Source organism: Schistocerca americana, chromosome 11, assembly GCF_021461395.2.
Source record: "Schistocerca americana isolate TAMUIC-IGC-003095 chromosome 11, iqSchAmer2.1, whole genome shotgun sequence".
NCBI classification, from domain to species: Eukaryota; Metazoa; Arthropoda; class Insecta; order Orthoptera; family Acrididae; genus Schistocerca; species Schistocerca americana.
This window is the reverse complement of record NC_060129.1, coordinates 70,053,467-70,077,529: the sequence shown is the minus strand read 5'-3', so window position 1 is coordinate 70,077,529 and position 24,063 is coordinate 70,053,467. Positions and strand designations below refer to the sequence as shown.

Below are 24,063 nucleotides of genomic sequence, written 5' to 3'. Positions count from 1 at the left end.
TGCACACAAAACCACATCTGTATTAAAAGCACCACCTACGACATTGCCACCTTTATAGTCAAGTTGTGACTTTAAATAAATCTCATCCATCAACAGGACAGTTTTATCATTCACAGATAAAGCACCAACTTTTTGTGGTATGTAACTGAGAAACTGATCACTCTGATGCTCAATGATTGGGTTAGTTGGAAGTTTACTGCAAAGTTTTGACAAAGTACTGGGACTTGGAATGGAATAATTACGAGCACTCATCAAAATCCTATATGCATGTGGCCTGATAGAATAAGCTAATGACCATAAAATCATTGAAACACTCCCGTACCTAATCTCTGTTGGACTATTAAATCTTGGAAATGAAACTTGTTCCTTCAAAAATTTAATTTTATGCTCACTTTCTGGTAAATTTTCTTACAAGTTTTCCAAAATGTCTTCAATGCAAGACAAACTTGCGTCAAATGGAGCCTCATTTATATGAAACATCACATACAACTCTTTCAAAATATTGCTAACTGTACCAGTATCACTTACTTGGTTTGGTAATTTAATCGTACCAGCACAATTTAGCACAGCTTCCTTCACAAATGCACTTAACACTAAATCACTATTTATAACGACATGCCACACAACATTTAGATAAGGAGCATCCTTTAACACAACACACAAATTATTTGATTTAGTTACCGTGACCCAGTCACTGTGCTTTTCACAATCAGATAATTTTGATTTAAAATCTTCTAAACTAGCAAATGAACTCTTTTCCATCATTTTTTGTGTGATCCCACACTCTGCTCAATGACTTTCTCAAGTGCTTGGTTCTCCAAACGTTCGCGACTCTCTGGATCTTCTCGAGCTGGTGCTTGTTTTGAAGATAAATACGTAGTTCATCCTTGCAACTTTGAAGGTACGGCATCTGCAAATAGAGAGAGATAAACATGAGATCCGTATAGCAATGTTTCATGATCTTAGATATTTAACAATATCGTAAGAAAATTAAGGAACCTGAACATTAATCTGAAAACTGATTACAAGTACCCTTTACGATAAATTTTCACGAACGTTTCTTTAAACGTGGACGGTCCAAAGGTGCTGTAAAGAGTTTGCCAGTTTTGGGTCGTAAGCACTGGTAATTTTCTCAATGTCGTCTGCAGTGAAATCAGTTCACATATCTGAAAAGAACCATATATTTTACTGTTAACGTAAAGACAGAATGTAAACCGACAAATGAAATCTAACTGAGGACTGCATAAAGTGAGCTTAAAAGTATAATGCTTCGTTATAGATAGGCTATTGATTTGAATTTTCAGTTCTGTAACATAACAGTATTAAAGAGTAACAATATAGAAATAAAGTTAAATTACAGATACTTACAACGAACTGTTTACTGGGTTCCCAGTCATTCCTATGAACTGCAGCGATCCGTTTCAGTCTTAATGCTTCATCAGACGGGAATGAAAAGATGCTAACTGTTAAACCGTTGTCGTAGTTTCCCCTACAATAGGGCATACAGCACTTGTGTGACATTTTGAGCAGATTCTCATTAACAATCCGAATCGCATATGGCAGTGAGAACAAGATTTCCGCCACAAATGTTACGAAAATAAAGCCATGCTTTCAGTCACTGCTACGAAAACCGACCCACAGGCGTCTAAAGCTAGCGAAATGAGGGATGCTCAACTACCGGACCTACCGATAGATGGCTCTACCATTTGATTACTGTCGTCCGTATTGCCCGCCATATTTGAATTTGCCAAGAAGTTTCTCTCGGTCTGTACGGTGTATAAGGAATTAAGGATTATCGAAATGGTGATTTCTTGTTCCGCTTTCAAGTGTACGAAGCGATGGAGTAAGGAAAGTGACTTACCATTTCACAGGTAATAGGACTACCGGTACAATACTACAACAATACAGACTTAGTGCGTTTGCGAATTCGATGTTTTTGAACAGGTTTCCTCTAAAGCACCCAGAGCTGCTAAAGAAGTGGATTACTTCCGTGAAGCGGAAAGATTTCAAACCTACATCTTGCAGTTTTCTTTGCGGAAACCTTTTCCGGCAAGATGATTACGTAGTGAGCCCTGGAACGTGGAAGAAACGTCTCAGACCCGAAGCAGTGCCATCAATTGTTGACTTTCCGACACATTTGATGCCACCAAATAAACAGTCACGACGACATGTTAGCATTTTGAGTGACAACGATGCTTCTCCATTTGAGGCAGCTAATTAATTTCTTTGCTATGTGTGTGGTTTTGACCTTTGTGAATTTATTTCGTACGGACACTAATGGGCTACATAGGTCTACGCAATGTTGTAATACAGTTCCATATTTTTGTTTTCAGCGTTTTGTCCTGGAATCCGTGCTTGATTTGCCCTCTGCAGAAGCTACTGATTGCGTGGACAATGTTGTCAATGAGAATTCTTCCGTGGAAAGCATGTCCCATTTATCCAATGCAGAAGCTGCGAATTGTATCGAAATCGTTAGTATAAGGATGTTTTCACACCCCCAAAGTTTTCTTATAATATTTTTTCATCAAGCCTTGAGTTATTTCAATCATATATAACGAAATTATTTCTTTATTTCAGAGTGCAGTTGGTTCTCAAGTAATTGATTGTGGTATACAGTCGAAAGTAGAAATGGAAGACAAGGCGACCAGAACTTGCAATTTTTTCTCAGACATTGTGCACGAATTAAAACGTAAACTGAAGTGTGTACGTGAAAAACTTCGAAGAAGAGAGAAGAAAGTGTTTTCGATGGATGACATCATAAGTTCATTGAAGGAGAAGGGGCATCTTCCTGAGAAGTTACATAACTTCCTCAATCATCAGAAAGGAACACAAGTGGAATTAGTGTGCAATTTAGTGGACAACTCTCTCTCGTCAAAGGGTAATAGATACACAACAAATGTGAAAATGTTTGCGATGACTGTGTACTTTTATTCACCAGCAGCATATGAATACCTGCAAAAATTAAAGCCTCTGACCCATAAATCATTGATTTCGAAACGGGTGGCAAGTGTCGACTGTGAAACTGGCTTCTTAAAAGATGTTTTTAAGTACGTTGATTCGAACCCAATCGTAAGGGACCAGTTCAGCGATTCATGTCTAATTGTAGACAGTGTGGCACTTAGGAAGCAAGTAGTTTGGGACCAAGGAACTAAGCAATACACAGATTTTTTAGAGTTTGGTGGGGAAATGCCTCAGTCAAAAGAAGTAATAGAGGCATCTGAGGCTCTGGTTTTCATGCTTGTCTCTATTAAAGCCAAATTTATATGCCCGATTGCATATTTCTTTATCAACGGTGTACAGGCAAATAATCAGGCCACACTGATGAAATCCGCTTTAGAGAGGCTGCATAGTTCTGGCATTAGGGTTTAATGTGTTACATGTGATGGCTGCAAGGTAAATATAAGCACTTTACGTACACTTGGCTGTACTTTAAATTTTTCCAAGGGTGATTTTAAGAGCTACAATGTTTATTGTATGTTGGACATGTCATATGATGAAGTTTGCCAGGAATGCTCTAGCAGAAGTATCTGCTATTGAGTCCCCAACTGGCATTATTAGATGACATTTCATTGAGCAATTGAACAAGGTACAACAAGAAGAAGGTATGACATTTGCCAACAAACTATCAGGACAACATATAATTTATGTAAATAGAAAAATGAATGTTTCATTAGCTCCACAGACTTTGAGTTCTAGAGTGGCAGATAGTATAGAGTTTTTGAGGAGGGTTGGTGATCCAAATATTAAAGGAAGTGAAGCAACAGTAGAATTTTTGTATAATATTGATAGGATTTTTGATATTCTGAACTCCAGAAATCCATTAGGTAAAGGGTATAAGAGCCCCCTGAGACTTGACAACAAATCTTATTGGCTTGGTATTTAAAAAAAAATAAATTAAAAAAAATGGTTCAAATGGCTCTGAGCACTATGGAACTTAGCATCTATGATCATCAGTCCCCTAGAACTTAGAACTACTTAAACCTAACTAACCTAAGGACATCAAAGAACACCCAGTCAACACATTGGTATTTTCAGACACACTGAAAATTATATCAAAAGCTTAAAAATCATTGGTGTTCCATTGCTGCTCCATGCAAGAAATACTTTTGCTTTTGGGATAATTTTCAATATGCAATCAGTAAGGCACATAGCTCTGACAAGTATGCTTCGTGTTGAATCTCCTTTGAAGTATTTGCTAACATATAAACTGTCACAAGACCACATAGACCTTTTTTCCCCCTGCATTCGGTCCAGATGTGGTTGGAACAACAATCCAAATGCATACCAGTTCAAATGTGCCATGAGAAAGTTGCTCTTGGGTAACAGTGTCACTGCAATGAATGGGAATTGCTCAAATTTTAATGTGTGTTGTTTGCCACCTGTTTATGATTTTCATGCAAGAAAGCATGTAGTAGAAAGTGATGAAAGTGCTGCAGAAAATGAAGTAGAGGAGTGGTGTGCACTTCTTGATGATAAGATTAAGTTCTCATTTCACAAGTAAAACATACTCTATTATATTGCAGGGTATGTGTCATTGCACCTTTCAAGGCAGATCACATGCAAAGACTGTCTTCACATACTGAAGCCACCAGTAGTTAAATCTGCATTAGAATGTGATTCTCTCTATGCTTTTCCCAATATGGCCAATAAAAATGCATTTGTAAATTTTGTTAACTGGGGAAAACTGGTTAAAACAAGTGACTGCGTGTACTCTGTTGTAGAATACTCAGAAACTGTTTTAGATGTTTGTGACTGCTGGGGATATGTGACAGAAATATATATACAGGCCAAGATTTTGCATTGTGTTAAAAATAAATTTGTAGATTACCCATTTCCTGCTCTTGGTCATGATTACCATTATGAAATTAGGATAGAGGACTTACGTCAGACTCAACTTGTTTGTAAGATTGCATTCCTATACTCCTGCATACGCTTAAAAACATGTGGAAAAAAAGCCTGCTGAGAAAATTTTAAACAACAAATCAAGTATAGGGCAGAAGCTAAATAAACTCATATTGTTTAATCATGTATAGTGCTCAAATTGGAAAAATTATGTAATGGGACATTCCATGCAGATGGGTGTGACATTTTGACAGATTTTTTAAAACTATTTTGTCCATAGATTTGTTGTTGTGTAATGATGAACTTCAAAAGATGAATCACATTGAAGTAAAATTAAGTCTTTACATCCTGTGTAGATATTGTAACAAAATTATAATTGTTTATTATATAAGCTTATTTTAAGATGTTTGAAGTTACAAAATATGCACTTGCATTAAAAACAGGTGATTTGTGTGAAATTAATGAAAAAAAAAATGTTCTGAGACTTATTTGACAGATGGCTTTCAGTGTGAGAAAATTTGTCCCTCAATAACTATGTTAACTTGAATTTTTCACTTTAAGAAAACAGTTTAATCTCAGGATGGGTGTGATCTAATGAAGTATGCAGTGGCCCTATGTTTCAAACAGGACAGGTATACAGTCTCACACACACACATATCCATCCACACATACAGACACAAGCAGACCTGTCCTTTTTCCCCCCTAAGATAAGTCTTTCCGCTCCCGGGATTGGAATGACTCCTTACCCTCTCCCTTAAAACCCACATCCTTTCGTCTTTCCCTCTCCTTCCCTCTTCCTGATGAGGCAACCGTTGGTTGCGAAAGCTAGAATTTTGTGTGTATGTTTGTGTGTCTATCGACCTGCCAGCGCTTTCGTTCAGTAAGTCACCTCATCTTTGTTTTTATATATATTTTTTCCCGCGTGGAATGTTTCCCTCTATTATATTGATACAGTGAATACAGGTACACGTGGAAATCTAGGAAATTTCAGTATTCATGTTACATGCCTAATTTTCATTAACATTTACCTTAATTATATGGTTACACTTTTTGCTGAGTTGAACTGTGTACTACATGTTAAAAAGATTTTGTTTGGTCATAGTAATAAAAGCATTTCATTTTGTTAGTTCATATGTCCCACACGGAACTGAAATTATCGAGTTATGATGACAAAGGAAGGAAATAACATTAAGGAATCTTACTTCACAGAAATTATGTAACAATGGTTACACTTTTTGCTAGTTAACTTTAACATAAACCATTTAGTTTTCCATTAAGAGTGAAAGCAGTTGCATGAGTCACGTAAAGAACAAAGTTTCTCATAGGGAACTAAAGTATTTTACGTTTGAGTTATTGCAGACCCAAAGTATTGTGATCTTCATATTTCTATTTAAAAAAGTTTGTAACTCAAATTCACAGACATTTTGGAATCTGTACATACATGTGTGTAGCAAGGTACTTTTCATGTGCCATGTGGAACCTTTAATTTTCTGGTTTAAATATAATTTGTTTCATGAATTACCTTTAATACCAGCACTGTCTGAATGCATTATTTACCATTTAGAAGAAGAAATATTAGTGTACAGAATAACAAACCTCATGAAAAATGCGAGAAATTGTTGTGTACAGAACTTGGAATGGCTCTTTATCAATAGCAGGTAAAAAAGAAGTCTTCTATTAAATGTTCAAAGAAACCAGTCAGTACCTCTTAATTCGCCATAGAGGTGATACAGTAATAAAACAATTTACTTTTTTCAGAATTTCTGCTAAGTATTAAAAGTGTGAAGACGTATTCAATTAGTATTTGCTTTACCAATAACCTGAAGTACAAGCACACGTATAAGCAGATAATTATGGGAGGCAAGAGTTATGTTAAAATTAAAGATACTGACTGTTATTACTTGCTCACAAAGCATTGTAGTTGCTGCACACTTTATGCTGTATGTGGTGTACCCAATGTGATTCCTGGAGGACATAATATTGTTATCCCATGGGAGTGCACTGGTACCACACCTTTTGAAAGTACGTTTTGTTGTGGAATAGTTGTATCAGATGTCTGTACCCGAAAACAAATCTCCACTGTGACACCCTTATGTTCTTGGTATGCTATTAGCCATTATTACAGGAATACTCTTCACATGGAGGAGGAAGCATAGTGAGATTTTCTTTTTCATCATTTCCAACATTGTACACAACTTTCTTGCACTTTTATGTTATCACATTTTTTCCCTTGATAATCGAAGAGAGAGAGAGAGAGAGAGAGAGAGGGGGGGGGGAGAGGGGGATTTAAGAGAGCTTTCATAACTGAAAACTCTACTTGCGTCATTTGTTATTTTCAAAATGTTACTCTCTTTCCAAATACTGTCCTATTTCTTCAAACCAATTTTGAATTTCTCAGGTTATTACATATTATTTACTGTACGTTGTCCACCAATATTTCTGTTATTACCAGATAGTTTGTAATGTGGCACTACCTTTGTGCCACTGGTATTGGCTAGTGTACTTTTGCGGATAAGAAAATCGACTGGACTAGATTGTCCTGTCAGTATAGGACAAATTCAGACAATATGCAGCTTTTTACACTAAATTTGCAATATAATGTCACCCTTGTCTCACACATATTGTAGCAGCCATTGAGGTGCCTGTCTGGCCAGCTTCTGCAGCTTTCACTTTCAGGTTTGTTTTTTGCTTGGGCCGTATACTGACAACCAGTCATTCCAGTGATTGACACCATGTCAAAGACTGGAACCAAGATTCACAGAAATAGAATTCTATGGTTGTAATTCAAAGTGTAATTAATTTTGCTCACTTACATGTTTTGAATTCAATTTTAAAATTGTTTTGGTGTCACATGACTGGAAAATTACAGTTTTAAGACACCCCAACCTTAAAATTAGCAGCTGTGATCGAGGTTATTTCCAACAAGTTCCTTCACTTCCTACATCATCATGGATCAGTCTAATATATTATTATTGCTAGACTTAACTTCCAAATGATACAAGTCAAGCAGTTAAGAGGAGCCTTAACGTTGGGCTTTGTGCTTATCTCATTTAAATGTATTTCTTGTCTCGTATCAAAGACTGTAGCACTGTTAAAAACTGGTGCTTCTACCATATCACTCAGTTTAAATACACGGTGTCATGTACAGGCGTTAATAAAATCATGGCATTTAAATTACTGATCAAAGAGTGTTTCAAATTCGTAAGTGCATGTTGCAATTACAGAGTCAGCATATATGCAGATCGGTAATGCGTCACTTCAGATAAAGAAAAAATAACGATTTTTTCTGTTTATACGTAAGTAATACTTTAATAGTTCAGTTGTAATTTCTGTTGTCAGTAAAGATACCCCTAAGCACACGATGTCAAATTTTTTTCAAGAGACGTCTTCACTGTTGTCCACACTTGATTTTCCGAATTATACCAGTAGTTAAAACTTCGGCAAGTAAGGTAATTTGTTGACCTCCATTGAATCTTAAATAGTGTTTTAAAATGGACAAATAAGTAAAGCACTCATAAATAGTAAACAATTTATAGGTCAGCTTGTCAACCTTTCAAAACACACCGAATTTAGGAATTTCATAGCAGAACTGTCACTGTTTTTTCTCGCTAGATTAGAAACACTTAATTATGTTGATGTGTAGATATCTAGAACATCCAATTTAAAATACTTATGAGGGCGCAGAACGAAAAACATTTTCATCCGTGTTTTGACACATCGTTTTTTTGCCAAATTCAGATATGACGGACACTCAATGATATAATCTCTTGCCGGCACACGCTAGACCCATCTATCGGTAGGTCCGGTGGTTGAGCATCCCTCGTTTCGCTAGCTTTAGACGCCTGTAAACCGACCCATGCAGTGACCACGCTTCCAAACATGAAACACCGCTTCTACCACAGATAGCACTGCTCAACCGCAGAACCCCAACGTCACAGCTCCCACAGAATTGTGTGCGTAAGCTTTGTTTTTAGGTGTAGTTGCTCCAATTCGACTCGTTTTCGGCCAGTCACGAATTGCAGACGGAGCTAAAATGATCGCCATATTTTCTGAGGTAGCGTCTCGCATCTAGAGGGTTGGATCCCCTCCTTCGAAAGCGTCAGATTGCAAAGCCTGCTGGCTGTCCTTCGCCGTCGTCGTAACCGCTGCCGCCGCCGCCGCCGCCGCCTGCTGTTTGTCCGTCTGTTCGCCGCCGACGCCGACGCCGCCTGCTGTTCGTCCGTCTGTTCGCCGCTGCCCATCGCCGACGCCGACGCCACCTGCTGCACGTCCGTCTGTCTGTCGCCGTTCGTCTGCAATGAGTACTCCCACCTCCACCGTCATCTACACCTCCCCCTCCCCCTCTCCCACAGTCACTTCCTGGAGTGCCGCCTCTGGCCTCCCTCCTTCCACCTCCCCTTCCCTTCCCCCACTTACCCACCCCCCTATCTCCTCCCCTGCTGTCTACCCACACCTCTACACCCTTCCTCGAGCCTCCACACCCTCAACAGCTCCCACTACTACCCCCGCCCTCACGTACGCCTCTGTTGCCGCCTCTGCTGCCACCCCTCAGGTGGTTGGCTTCCCCTCTCTCACTGACCCCGTCACTTCATCTTCTGCATCTCCCGCACTCATGACGTCGCGCCGAGCCACCATCGCCACCACTGAACCAGCTGCTTCTCCCGGTGCCTCCACTATGCCACAGGGATCTGCCACCCGCCACCTCCCTCTCCTCCCCGTCCCTCTCCCCTCCATCCAGCCTCCAGTCTCCAAAAAACCCCAAAAGCGCGTCCTTACCGACTCTGCTCCCGCCACTTCCCACAAAAAATCAACACCACCTCCCCCTCCCCCTGCCGTCACCATGGACACCACCCCTCCTCCTGCCACCCCTACCTTGGCCCCCACCCTCCACACCTTTGTCCTGTCAACTCCCGATCCTAAGTTCCTCGACGCTTGTACCCTCACCAAGGAAATACGAAAGTACTTACCTGGTGCTCCCATCTCCCAACTCATTCCCCGCAGGGACTCAGTCCTTATCAAGTCCCCGTCCCCATCCTTTCACACAGACCTCCTGCGAAAATTCCCACGAGTTATGTTTGGCCCCCACGCCTCTCTGACACCCTTCCTTTCTGCTTCCACTCCTCGTCAGCCCCAGCCTCCCCGTCGCCCCCCCAACCTACACCGCTGTGATCACCAAGCTCAGCCCGGTGATCACAGAGGATGAAGTGTTGGTAGAACTGAACTCCCACCCGGACTTGGAAATCCGCTCTGCCCGCCGTATCCACAATGCCTCTGGTCCCACCTACCTCATGCGGGTATTCTCAGAGTCCGCCCCATCCATAGACCATCTCCTCACCCAGGGTGCCCTGATATACCACCGTCGCCACCCTGTTGAATCCCCCAAATCCCCTCCCCAATCCTACCGTTGCCAGCGGTGCCTGATGTACAATGACCACCTGACTCCCAACTGCAAAAACCCCCCACCTGTCCCCATTGCAAGGCCTCCCACTTTCTCAAGAACTGCCCCAACCTCGCTGCTCCTCCTTCCTGTAATACCTGCAATGGCCCCCATCCCACATACTCCCACAAGTGTAAAGCTAAACCCCCTCCAGCCACCCCTGAACTTACAGTCCCAGTTCGTCCCGTCGATCCTCCTGTCCATCCTAACAATTCCCTCCGTCCACCCCACACGGCCGAGGACATCATCCGGTTCATTACCGTTGTACTCCAAAACATTCACCCTTTTCAGCGCCCGCACACCTTCCAACAAATATCCCTTGCTGCTCGCTCTGTTTTCCACCTGAACACCTCCACCACTTACTCCCACAACCACGCCCACTTCACCTTCACCCGCCTCGACACCTTAGTTTAAGTCTCTTCCCTTCCCTCTCTCCCCCCCTCCTTCCCGTCATGGCGCGGCACGAGTCTCGCATCCTCTTCCAGAACATTCGCTCCTTCCGCTCCAACAAATACCTCCTCATGCACACCCTCTCCCACCACCAGGTCGACACCTTCCTCTTGAACGAAACCTTTCTCCAGCTCCACCACTCTATCCGCACCTCCCCCTATATCCTCCACCGCACTGATCCTCCTGGTCCTCGTGCACAGGGTGGAGTCGCGATTGGCCACCTTAAGCATATCCCCGTCCGGCCACAACCTCTCCTCAATGACCCCACTGAACACCTTATCCTTAGCGTCTTCTTCCCCTCCCTCACCATTACCTGTGCCACCATCTATGTCAGCTCCACTGCTCTTCTTCCTTATGACTTCATCTCACACATTGACCACACCTTCTCCACCTATGTGATTGCCACCGACCTCAACATCCATAGCCGCACTCCTGCTGCCCTTTGGCGGTGGCATCAGTTCCTCTCCACAATCCAGGGTGACCTTGTTCCCATTCCCCAGCACACCCGACCCGAAAGTAACACCACCCCCGATGTTGTCATTGCCTCCGCCAACCTCCTTGGGTGTATCACTGTCGCCGTCCTTGACCCCACAGGTAGTGATCACCACCCTGTCCTTCTCACCATAACGTCTGCAAACCGCCCCCCTCCGGCTCTGCAACCTGTACCCCCTCCCAAGGTCGTCCATGACTATCGCCGTGCCAACTGGGATGCCTACCGGGACTCCATCTCCACCCAGGTCGAAAGCCACCCTCTTACCTATCGCCATCCTGACGACATCATCCGCGCCTCGTCCTTCCTTCAGACGGTAATTACTGACGCTGTGGAGGCCCATGTTCCTACTAAAACCATCCACCCACACCGTCCCACTCTCCCTCCGCGGGCTGTCCTCCTCCTCTGTGAATCCCGCCGCCTCTATCGCTCCTTCCTTCGCACTCGTGACAGGGATACACTCCAACGCCACCGGCAAATACAGCGACACGTACGGAACCTTATTACAGCAATGAAACGCTGGGACTGGCGCCGGACCTGCACACGACTCAATGCCACCCTCCCTATCAACTCCTCCAAGTACTGGTCCGCCTTCCATCGTCTTACTGGTTCCCTTTCCGCTCCCCACTACCCCCTTCTCCATAACGATCGCCCCCTTCCAGACAACCTCAGTAAGGCCAACCACTTCGCTTCCCACCTTTCCGAGGTCTTCTCCATCCCCGATGATCCCCACTTTGATTATTCTCTTTTCCCCACCGTCATGGAACGTGCTGATACCTCAGTCGCTCCACTTGCTCCTAGTCTCCAGTACTTGGGGCAGTTGCCCCCCTCCGACGTCAACACTCCCATCACAGCACAAGACATTAAACTTCTCCTCCAGTCCAAACGCAACACGGCCCCTGGTCACGACTGTGTCACCTACCGTCACCTTCGAGAAAGCCCCTATTCCTTCCTAACTGTCCTCGCCCATCTCTATAATGTCATCCTCTCTACTGGCTTCTACCCTGACCTGTGGAAGACCTCCCGCGTCCTCTTATTCCTCAAACCCAACAAACCCCCATCTGCCGCCTATTCCTATCGTCCCATCTGCCTCACCTCCGTCTTCAGTAAGGTCTTTGAATCCATCCTCTCCCACCGTATCCATCGGCACCTTGCTCAACACCACCTCCTCCCCCTTACCCAGTGTGGCGTCCGACCCTCCTTCTCTGCTGACGACCAACTCCTCAACCTTGTTCACCTTCTGTCCCTCCAGCTCAACTCCCGTCGCTCTGCCATTTTTGTTTCCCTTGACCTCCAAAATGTCTATGACCGTGTATGGCATCCCGGTCTCCTCTTTAAACTCCAAACCTACGCCCTGCCTATCAATTTTGTCCATCTGGTCGCTTCCTTCCTCTCACACCGTCCTTCCTATGTCACCTTCCACAACACCAACTCCCGTATCTTTTATCCCACGGCTGGCGTCCCCCAGGGTTCTGTCCTCTCCCCTCTCCTTTATCTCTTGTATACAGCTGATATGCCCAAGCCACCCCCACCAGTCCACCTTCTCCAATATGCTGATGACACCGCCTTCCTGGCTCTCTATCCTACCCTTCAACGGTCTCAACGTACCCTCCAAACCAACCTTAATCAGTTCACCACTTGGTGTAACCAGTGGCTCCTCTGTCTCAATCCCTCCAAAACCCAGGCAATCATCATAGGCCGCACCACTCGCTCCTTTCGCCTCCATGATTTCTACCTCACCCTTTATGATCGTCCTATCCAACTCACCCCCACCCTGAAATACCTTGGCCTCACCCTTGACCGACACCTCACCTGGACCCCTCATCTCCTGACCATCCAGCAGAAAGCCCATTCCCGCCTCTGCCTGCTGAAACTCCTGTCCGGCCGGACATGGGGATTGCATCCTTCTACCATCCTCCACACCTACAAATCCCTCATCCGTCCTATCCTCTGTTATGCCAGCGTCACCTGGATCTCTGCCCCCACCCGCTTTTACAAGGACCTCCAAATCCTTGAACGCCATGCGCTCCGCCTTGCCTTCCGTATCCGCCTTCCTTCCCCCACACGGCTCCTGTATGAACTGATCCCCTTCCCCCACCTCCTCTTGTTCCTCCAACATCTCTGCATCCTTTACATTGTTCGCAGGGTTGATCCCCCCCGCCCTCTGGTTTCCTCCTTCCTCTCCACCCCCCCCCTGTTGCCGCGCCTCTATCGCTGTATCCCTCCCTCTCTCCACCTCCACACCCTCTATCTCCTTCATCAGGGCAATTTCCAACGCCTCCCCCTCCCGGATGACGAACTTCGCCGTGACATATACCCTTCCTTCCAACTATAACCCGACCTTGTCCCCCCCCCTCCCCAGGGCCCCCTTCTCCTCTTTCCTCCTTCTCCCAGAGCGGATTTTCCTCCATCCCCCCCCTGAGATCCTACACCCCATACTTGCCTCTCTCCTTCCCACATCCCTCCCTACCTGGCCCTCTTCCGCACGCCCCCCATTCCCCTCCCCCATCTCTTCCCCTCCCTCCCTTCTTCAGGTCTCTCTCATCTCCTTGAACCTGGCAGATCCTCTGTATTGATCATCATCAGTGTGCCACATCAGTGTTGTGTTTAGTGCTGTTTCTCGTGTGTGTCAAGAGGTGTGATTTTAATTGTGTACTGCCTTGAGGTTCGCCGTCAGTGTTACGTTGTGTGCTATGCCATCCGTCAACACCTTTATGCTCCAGTCATACTCTGCCTTGTGTTCTTTTAATCGTCGCAGTGTGTGGCTTTTTGTGTGTGCTACTTTTAAACAGTTTTTTATCTCCATTTTACAGTCACACCGTTTTTTTTGTTTTTTTTTTTTTGTCTATTGCCTTCCATGATGTTCTTCCTTTTTATATCTATGTTCGCCTTCTTCTCTCCTTTGCTGTTTTTAAATGTCTTCTATTGTTTTGTTCTATGTCTTTCGGCTGAAGAGCAGCGCATATGCTGCTGCCAGCCCGCCCCGATGGGGAATTGAAATACAATAAAGAAAAAAAAAAAAGTATCTCGCACTGACATCTGTTGGCAGCGCCCAGCAACACTGAAGTATTCAAGCGCTGCTTATTTTACTTTACAAGTACAGCAGGAAAAATATCGAGTAAGAAACAATTTCGTAGTTATATGAAGTATTTATTTCTATGCTGCTAATAAAATAGCAATAACCACTCTCGCCCTCGGTTTGTCTGTGAAGAATATATTTCATACCCACAAAATTTCTTGGTAAGGTATTATTTAGATATGGTAACTTTCAGCTGTAATCTGCATCTCCGGCGGTACACCGCAAGGTTACCGCCCTTCGATAGTGCCATTTTCGCGCTAATCGAAGTGCTAGGGGTTCCAGGTGCCAGCCAGCCAGCCAGCCAGCCAGCCAGCCAGCCAGCCAGCCAGCAGTTCCCGGTCCAGGCCTGCAGCAGTGGTCCCGCAGCCAGCCAGCCAGCCAGCCAGCCAGCCAGCCAGCCAGCCAGCCAGCCAGCCCTCCGGTGGCAGCAGCAGTCCAGCCAGCAGCAGTCCAGCCAGCAGCAGCAGCAGCAGCAGCAGCAGCAGCCGCCGCCGCCGCCGCCGCCGCCGCCCCGGCCCCGTCCGCGGCGTCCCTGCCTCTCGCCGTCGCCGTCGCCGTCGCCGTCGCCGTCGCCGTCGCCGTCGCCCAGTGTGTGTCCTGTCCTTTTAGTGCTGTGTTTTTCTTTCTTCTTCTTGTCGTCATGTCCGCCCCCACCACCACCGTCACTACTACCACCACCGCCATCGTGTATACGTCCCCTTCCGCCGCCTCCACCACTATCACTTGGTGTGCCCAGTCCCACCCCCCTCCTTCCATCCCTCCCCTCCTCTCCATCCCTTCGCCCTCGCTCTTTGTCTCCCCATCTCCCGCCTCTTCCTCTCGTTCTGATCCTTTCCCACCACTCCCCCAGCCTGTCACTGCAGCTCCGGCTAGGGTGGTGGCCCGTCGGGCCACTGCCCACGCCCAGCTCTCCCCGTCGCCATCGCCATCGCCATCACCGCCACCACCGTCATCATCGTCACCATCACCATCACTGCCACATTCGCCTGCACCGTCACAGTCACTATCTCCGGCGCCGACTGCTGCGTCCGTGCCGGGACCTGTCCCTTCCCACCACCTCCCCATCATTCCCGTCCCTCCTGTCACCACCCGCCCATCTGCCGCTGTCACACGCCCTAGTGGCGCCTCCACTTCCTCTGCTCCTAAAAAGGCTCCACCCCGCCCGCCATCCCCACCCCAAAATGCCATGGACGTCTCCCCACCAGGCCCCGCTCCCTCCTCCTCCTCCTCCTCCTCCTCCCCACCCGGTCTCTACAAATATCTCCTGTCCCGTCCCGATCCTTCCTTCCTCGAGGCCCGGAATCTCTCCCTCCTCCTCCGCCAACATTTCCCTGGCGTCCCCATCTCTCTCCTTACTCCCAGACGGGATTCTGTTCTTATCTCCTCCCCCAGCCCAACCCTCCATACTGACATCCTCTCCCGCCTCCCCATCACCCGTTTTGGTCCTCACGCCTCCCTCACCCCTGCTCCCTCCCCATCTCCTACCCGCCAACCCCAACCCCCGCGTCGCCCGCCGACCCTCACCGCTGTGATCACTCGGCTTAGCCCGTCGATCACGGAGGAGGAGGTGCTGGCGGAGCTGAAGGCCCATCCCACCCTGGAGGTGCGGGCGGTCCGCCGCATTTTCAACGCGACCGGCCCCACCCGCCTTATGCGGGTTTTCTCTGAGGACGCCCCCTCCATTGACCGTCTCCTGAAGGAGGGTGCCCTCCTCTTCAATCAGCGGTACAAGGTCGACCCCTCCCGTTCCCCCCCTCAATCCCTGCGCTGCCAGAGATGTCTGCGCTACAATGCACATCCAACAGCAGAGTGCCGCGAGGCCCCCACCTGCCCGCATTGTCGGCAAGCGCACTTCCTCCGGCAGTGCCCCAACCTCCAATCCCCTCCCTCCTGTAATACCTGCAGCCTCCCCCACCCCACCTACTCCCAAAAGTGCAAAGCCCGACCCCCTCCCACCACTCCTGAACTCACCGTACCTGTCCGTCCCCTGGACGCCCCCACCCCTCCTGGCAATTCCCTTCGTCCCCCCCCCACTGCTGAGGACATCATCAGGTTCCTCACCATTGTCCTTCAAAACGTCCATCCCTTTCAGCGCCCCCACACCTTACAACAGATCTCCCTCGCCGCCCGTTCCATATTCCACCTTAAAATGTACGCCACCTTTTCCAATAACCAGGCCCATTTCACCTTCTCCCGCCTTGACACCCTCGTCTAAGTCCTTATCATGGCGCGACAGCATCGTATCCTTTTCAACAATATCCGCTCCCTTCCCGCCAACAAGAACCTCTTCCTGCACACCCTTGCTACCCACCGTGTGGATGCCTTCCTCCTCAATGAAACCTTCCTCCAACCCCACCACTCCATCCACACCTCCCCCTATCTCCTCCACCGCTCCGATAATCCCCTCCCAGTTGCGCGTGGCGGAGTTGCCATTGGCCACCACCGCCAGATCCCCGTTCGGCTCCAGCCTCTCCTTCCCGACCCCACCGAACACCTGATCCTTAGTCTCTTCTTCCCCGGCCTTACCATTACCTGTGCCACCATCTATGTCCGCCCCAACGCCCCTCTTCCTTTCGACTTCCTCTCCCACATCGACCGTACCTTCTCCTCCTATGTGATCGCCGCCGACCTCAACATCCATAGTCGCTCCGCTGCCCAGTTACGGCAGTGGCATCGGTTCCTCTCCTCCCTTCAAGGCGACCTCATCCCCATCCCCCAGCACACTCGTCCCGAATCCAACTCCACTCCTGATGTTATCCTCTCCCCCCCAACCTCCTTGGTCGCATTACGGTGGATGTCCTGGAGCCTATTGGTAGCGACCATCTCCCTGTCCTCCTCACCGTTTCAGACGGCCGTCGCCCCCGCCCCGACCCTCGTCATGACCCTCCCCCTAAGTACATCCATGACTATTCCCGTGCCAACTGGAATGCCTACCGGGATACCCTCTCCACTCAGGTCGATAGCCACCCTCTCGCCTACCGCCGTCCCGATGATGTCACCCATGCCGCCTCCTTTCTCCAGCAGACCTTGTCTGAGGCCGTGGAGGCCCACGTCCCTACTGTTGCCATCCACCCCCACCGTCCTACCCTACCACCACAGGCCGTCCTCCTCCTCCGTGAATCCCGTCGTCTCTACCGTGCCTTCCTCCGCACGCGTGACCCGGACACCCTACGACGCCACCGGCAACTACAGCGACACATTCGAAATTTGCTCGCGGCCAAGAAACGCCGGGACTGGCGACAGACATGCACCCGTTTAACTGCTACCCTCCCTATAAACTCGTCCAAGTTCTGGACCGCTTTCCGTCGCCTTACCGGAACTAAACCCTCCCCCTACTATCCTCTTCTCCACGATGATCACCCCTTCCCTGACGCCCTTAGTAAGGCCAATCACTTTGCCTCCTACCTCTCCGATGTGTTTTCCATCCCTGATGATCCCCAGTTCGATTACTCCCTCTTCCCAGATATCCGCGATCGAACTGACACCTCTATCCCTCCCCTCGCTCCTGGTTTCCAGTACTTGGACAACATTCCACACACGGACCTTAATGCCCCCATCACCACACAGGATCTCATCAATACACTCCGCACCAAACGCAACACCGCTCCTGGTCACGATCGTGTCACCTACCGTCACCTTCGTGAAGCTCCTGTCTCTTTTCTCTCCACCCTGGCCAGGCTCTACAATGTAGTCCTGTCCACCGGTTACTACCCCGACCTGTGGAAAGCCTCCCGTATCCTCATGTTCCTCAAACCTGGCAAACCGCCGTCCGCCGTCTCCTCCTACCGTCCCATCAGCCTTACCTCGGTCTTCAGCAAGGTCCTGGAATCTATCCTCACCCGCCGCATCCACCAGCATCTCCGCCAGCACCGCCTCCTCCCCGTTACCCAGTGTGGCTTTCGGCCGTCCTTCTCTTCCGACGATCTTCTCCTTCACCTCACTCATCTCCTTTCCGAACAGCTCAATTCCCGTCGCTCCGCAATCTTCCTCTCTCTTGACCTTGAACGCGCATATGACCGCGTATGGCATTCCGGTCTCCTCTTCAAGCTCCAAACCTTCGCCCTTCCCATTAACAACGTTCGTCTGATCGGTTCCTTTCTCTCCCGCCGTCCTTCCTATGTCACCATCCATAACACCGATTCCTACACCTTTTTCCCCTCCGCCGGTGTGCCCCAAGGCTCCGTCCTCTCCCCCCTTCTGTACTTGTTGTACACGGCGGACATGCCGCCGCCGTCACCCCCCGTCCACCTTCTCCAGTTTGCCGATGACACCGCCTTCCTCGCCCTTTCCCCCACCCTGCGACGCTCCCAACACCTTCTCCAATCCCATCTTGACCGGTTCACCGCTTGGTGCAACCAGTGGTTGCTCAAGGTCAATCCTTCCAAAACCCAGGCGATCATTGTAGGCAACACCACTCCCTCCTTCCGCCTCCTTGATTTCTATCTCACCGTTTATGGCCGTCCCATCGCTCTCACCCCCACCCTTAAGTACCTTGGCGTCACCCTCGACCGTCGCCTCTCCTGGACTCCCCATCTCCAGACAATCCAAGCCAAGGCACGTTCCCGACTCCGTCTCCTCAAGCTCCTTTCCGGCCGAACGTGGGGTCTGGACCCCTCCACCATCCTCCACACCTATAAGTCCCTCATCCGCCCTATCCTCTGTTACGCCCATCCCGCCTGGATCTCCGCCCCCCCTTCCTTTTATAAATCCCTCCAAATCCTTGAACGCCATGCTCTCCGCCTTGCCTATTGCATCCGTCTCCCTTCCCCCACGCGGATCCTGTATGACCTTATCCCCTTCCCCCACCTCCTCCTCTTCCTCGAAAGGATACGAATCCTATACACCTCCCGTAAACTCGATCCTCCTCACCCGCTCGTCTCCCCGATCCTCTCCCACCCCCGCCCACTGCCGCGCCTGTACTCCCACGTCCCACCTGGTCTCCATCTCTCCACCCTCCTTACCCTCTCCCAAGGTGGTTTCCGCCAGCTCCCTCTCCCTGATGATGTCCTCGTCCCCTCCATCTACCCCTCCTATCAACTTTGTCCCTGCCCCCCCTCCCTCCTGGTGTCCTTTCCCTTCGGCACCCTCCCTCCTTTCTCTTCCCTTCCCTTCTCTTTCCTTTTCCCCCATCCCCTCCCTCCCCCCTCTTCTTCCGGGCTTCCCCTCCCCCTTCCTCTCTCCCCCCTCTTTCCCCTGCCCGTGGCGTCCCTGCTCTCCCCTCTCGCTTTCCCACTCCCCCTCCTCCTCCTCCTCCTCCTCCTCTCTTGGCAGGTCCCCGGACTCGCACACGCCTCGTGAACTTTCGCGCGCCGGAGATCATCGCCCTCGTTTTAGTGTCTGTGCCGTCGTGTCTGTGCCTCAGTGTTTTTCACCGTCCACGCTCCTTCGTTCACGTGTGTCATCTACATCGTCAGTGTTTGTGCCCAGTGCCGACGGTTTTTCTTGTTTGTTTCATCAAGTGTGAACGGCTTCATGTTTTTTAACTATTGTATCTCCTGTTTTTTAAACCGCCATTCTGTTACTTGTCTGTCTCCCTTTCTTTTAATTTGTACTGCTTATGGCTGAAGAGCGGAGTACACTGTTCCGCTGCCAGCCCACCTTGTATGGGGTGTCCAAATTACAATAAAGAAAAAAAAAAAAAGCTGTAATCTGTTATACTTCACGTTTATTCTTTCAATTTTTGTAAGGTACGGATTGTATATTAGAAGTCCAAATTGTGTAGCGGTATCTCTTCAGTGCTTTACTATACGTGGAATATATCTTCTCCTTTGAACATTAATCTTATCAACTGCAATATGGTTTGCTAGTGCGTTATGGGGCCTGACGTATTTGTATATATCCCTGTCTCCCCCAGTAATTCCCAACAAGCAACTCCTCAAGCGAAGGGTCAAATCGAGTAGACTGGTAGTATTTCCAATCTTCGACTTTCGAAGAAGTTGGAAACTTAGTTTTAAACCTATATCGAGTTTACAGTAAAGCACCCACCTTACTTTTATTTTCGTGTTTATCTTCCTTGTCCGCCCAATCTGTAACTTTCATCGATTTAATGATTGCATGATAGTTTAGTTTTTTGTATGAAATTCCAAGCGTACTTTCGCCTTCCCTCGCTCCAGTATTGAAATGACAGTAAGCTTTTCTTTCGTCGCCGGCGCTCAGCTTTGGAAATCTAGGCAAGTAGATTCTAGATAGTAATGGGCTTTGTGGTATTGTGAGTTCTAAGAGACGAAAAGCAGAACACAAAATTGTTGGAGAGGAAACAGGAAATGTAATGTACATTCGGATTCTGGGATGCAAACAGGCTGATCGGTTAAAATGATTGTGGCTAGAATATCGTATTTTCCCATAGAATATAAATGTATAGGATCTATTTGAACTGTATGTACTAAAGCTGCACGTGTAGTGTTGTACTCGTGAACGTTATAAACGGCAGATTTATTTCATAGCTGTGTTGTATGCAACTTACTACAGTTGTAGTCGCATCCGTCATATCCATTCCTGAACAAAAAACAACAACCGATTAATTTTACTAAAATTACCACACGATCTACAATGAACAACACCAAATTAAGCTTCACACTCACTGAAACGAATTCCACTACAAACACAGCCGACACTCGCACAATTCTGGATAATGAGCAAAACCAAACTGAACCCATTACACCACACAAACGAAAACCCTGAACACACCACAAGAGAGCACAACAAACCACAACACGACGACATCTACAAACACGCCACACTCACAAGGCAAACTCCACGCCGTCATGACGTCACACGACAACACCCGTACGTCACGGGTCAAAGCCGACACGTGGGATCGGACGCTTCTGTCGTCCCCTCTCAGATTATATTAGTGAATTATACAAGAAAACTTTTGTGGTTGTTGTTGATGGCTTTTGTGAACCTTTGGCAGACTTAGTGATAAACAATTGTTATGTTTTCTTCTAAATTTTCATTAAAATAACCTCATGGCTGGCAGACAGCTATGGTGGTGCAGGGTCATTCATTATATACAACATTCCACATAGAATGAGCAAGAGCTGCACATGCAATGCAAATAGAGCAAAACATACATTCAGATTACTTTTATTGTTGTCAAGTACATCAGTGGGGATGGTGGATAGAGCAACAGTTGGCTCTCGCCTTCCTGTGTATCGTACTGCAGCTGAGAAAGCTGTGTGGTGCCTAAAAATCAGTCATTATAGTGGGCACATAAGTGTCAAGAAAGAACAGCAGTTGGCTGACTCTTAGTCACTCCCACAATCACAGTTACTTTAATCAGGGCGTAGTGTGGTTGTGAAAAAATCATTTCATGCTGAAATTTGATCTGCACTATCAATACAAGACAGAAATATAACTTTTGTGTAAACTTTGCATCCTTAACTAAGATTTAACAAAGTTATGTATTATGGTATGAAGATATTTGAGAAGCTCCCATCTAACATACAACAAGAAATTAGTGTGCTGTAAACTGTCCTATGTAATTACATATGTAGGTTACTGTTTTTTCTAAAAAATACTTGATTAATGAACCAAATATCAAGTTTCTTATGACATCCTGAAGGTACCTAATGTAACTGAAGTAGCAGCAGCTTTCTTTCTAATTCACTAGAACACATTTAACTGGCATAAAAAGAACTAGCATTAAGCAGTATTGTGATATTTTCTTATTAATATAGTGTACAGCTTAAGCAATGTTTGGTTGTCTTTTGTTAATGTTTACCTTCACTTACTCCCTGTAGGTTCACCTCCTTGGCGGTAGAGTAGAAGAAATTTCTATTCTTTTTCACCTTCTTGGTGGGATGTACAGAATATGATGAATGAGCAGAATAAATTTCTATTCTTTTGAAATTGTGATGGTTTATTTATGTCAAGAAATGTTAGTAAATGTATATAATGTGAAGGTGATACTAGAATGCTTAATGCCTTGAACACGTACCTATATAATGAGTGTCGGTAAATCTGTAGCATCACAATCTTCAGCTGTCCAGTTGCAGTGTGAATGCAATACATGATCAGATTAGCTGATTAAATGTACCACCATTTAACAACTTAATATGAAGTTAAATGTGGGAGTTTTTTGAAAATGATTTGCACCTAACTGGCCACAGAGTGGTGTATTCTACATACAAAATTCATATTGCTGATCAGTACATACATAATTCTTTTCTTATTTGACATGTATTGATGTTATTCTAGTTTGACATCTAATGATGTTATTCTACTCATGTTTGTTCTTTCCGTTACTGCCAGGTTCTATCTTAAAATATGCAATAATTCATTCAATATATCTTTTATGTATTTTCAGAAACGCATTGCAAATCCAGTACCACAACAGAGTGACTACAGGATTGCACAACCAAACGTTCTCTGCCACCACCCTATATTTTCTGGGATGGTTACTAGGAATAGGCAACAGCCAGTACCCAAGATCATTATTTTTATTTTACCATCTGTGTCAAATTAATGTGTCTGGTAATATATTAATAATGTTATGTCACTGTCTGTAGTAGTATCATAGATACACTTTAAGAAAATGAAATGGTTTACATTGCACTGTGAAAACCCATGTCATAAAATGTTTATTGACGTGGATGACACGTTTATCTCTTGTGTTGGAGTTATTGTTGCAGTGAATGTGATTTTTTAGTATGACATGTTAAAAACATCAGCAGTAAAATAAATTTGTTTATTGCAGAAGGAGTTACCGGTATGTCTTTTAAATATGTTGTATTGTCCCATCTTATACATGTGTTGTTCACAATCCCTGCTCCCATCCCCACCCACAGAAAGTAATTACAGAATCAAGAATCTGTGTTGTGATTGGTTCTGCATGGAATGTTGTTATAATATTCAAAATTTGTTTGCTTACTGTGAACTATTAGACATCAGCTGTATTAGGTATGTTAGTGACATGTGAAGATTTGTGCCGGAGTGCAACGTGAGCCTCATCAAAGATTCACTGTGTATATGTTTAAAATAAGGTATAATGAGCTAATTGTAGCACATTCGGCCAGTGATACACAGCTTCTTATTTGGCATGTGTTCAGTTCTTTTTTTTTATTCATTCCACGCATCACCTCTCCTCTGCTTGTAACTTCAGATTGATCAGTCTGTGAGAGTACATAATGGGCTATGAAAATGAACACTTATTTACAACAGTTCCTTCTAGATATGTTCAGTTTGGTTTGACCTTCTGGATGCGACATGATCTCGAATAAAACAAGTAGAAGTAGTAACAGTTATGACCAGTGCTTGATTTATAAAAAAGAACAGGTACCAGTACTGTGACTTGTCAGAGGTATCAGTATGGCATACCATCACTAATCGAGCACTGGTTATAACAACCAAAGCAGTTGTTTGGTTTAGAATAGTGATGCCAGTAACTGTACCTGGATTGCTTCGTCTTGTCACAGCAATGAAAAATGAAGATATATGTTCGACAGTTTTATGAAATGGATAGTTGCTACCCACCATATAGTGGAGTCGCTGATTCGCAGATAGGCACAACAAAAAGACTGTCAAACACAGCTTTTGGCTAAACAGGTCTTCATTAGATTTAAACAGCACACAGCACAACACACAAACACAACATGCACAGACTTGGACACAGTCTCTGGCTGCCAAGGAAAGAGTTTGAGCATCTTGCACTGCTGCTCACATTCTGTCCTTGGCAGCCAGATGCTGAGGTCAGGTATGTGTGTTTGTGTTTACGCACACTGCCATTGCCACTCAAAGAAACTGATAAACAAAATAGGTCTTATG

General features: G+C 46.4%; 1 long non-coding RNA gene across 1 annotated transcript; it reads right to left on the bottom strand.

Annotated features, from left to right (window-relative positions):
* Window positions 1-692: 692 nt before the first annotated feature.
* LOC124553942 lies at window positions 693-1,451 on the bottom strand. Its single transcript, XR_006968176.1, has 3 exons — window positions 1,369-1,451; window positions 1,000-1,166; window positions 693-910 (listed from the first exon to the last, which is right to left on the bottom strand). It is a non-coding gene; the product is annotated as an uncharacterized LOC124553942 (long non-coding RNA).
* Between the last annotated feature and the right edge of the window lie 22,612 nt (window positions 1,452-24,063).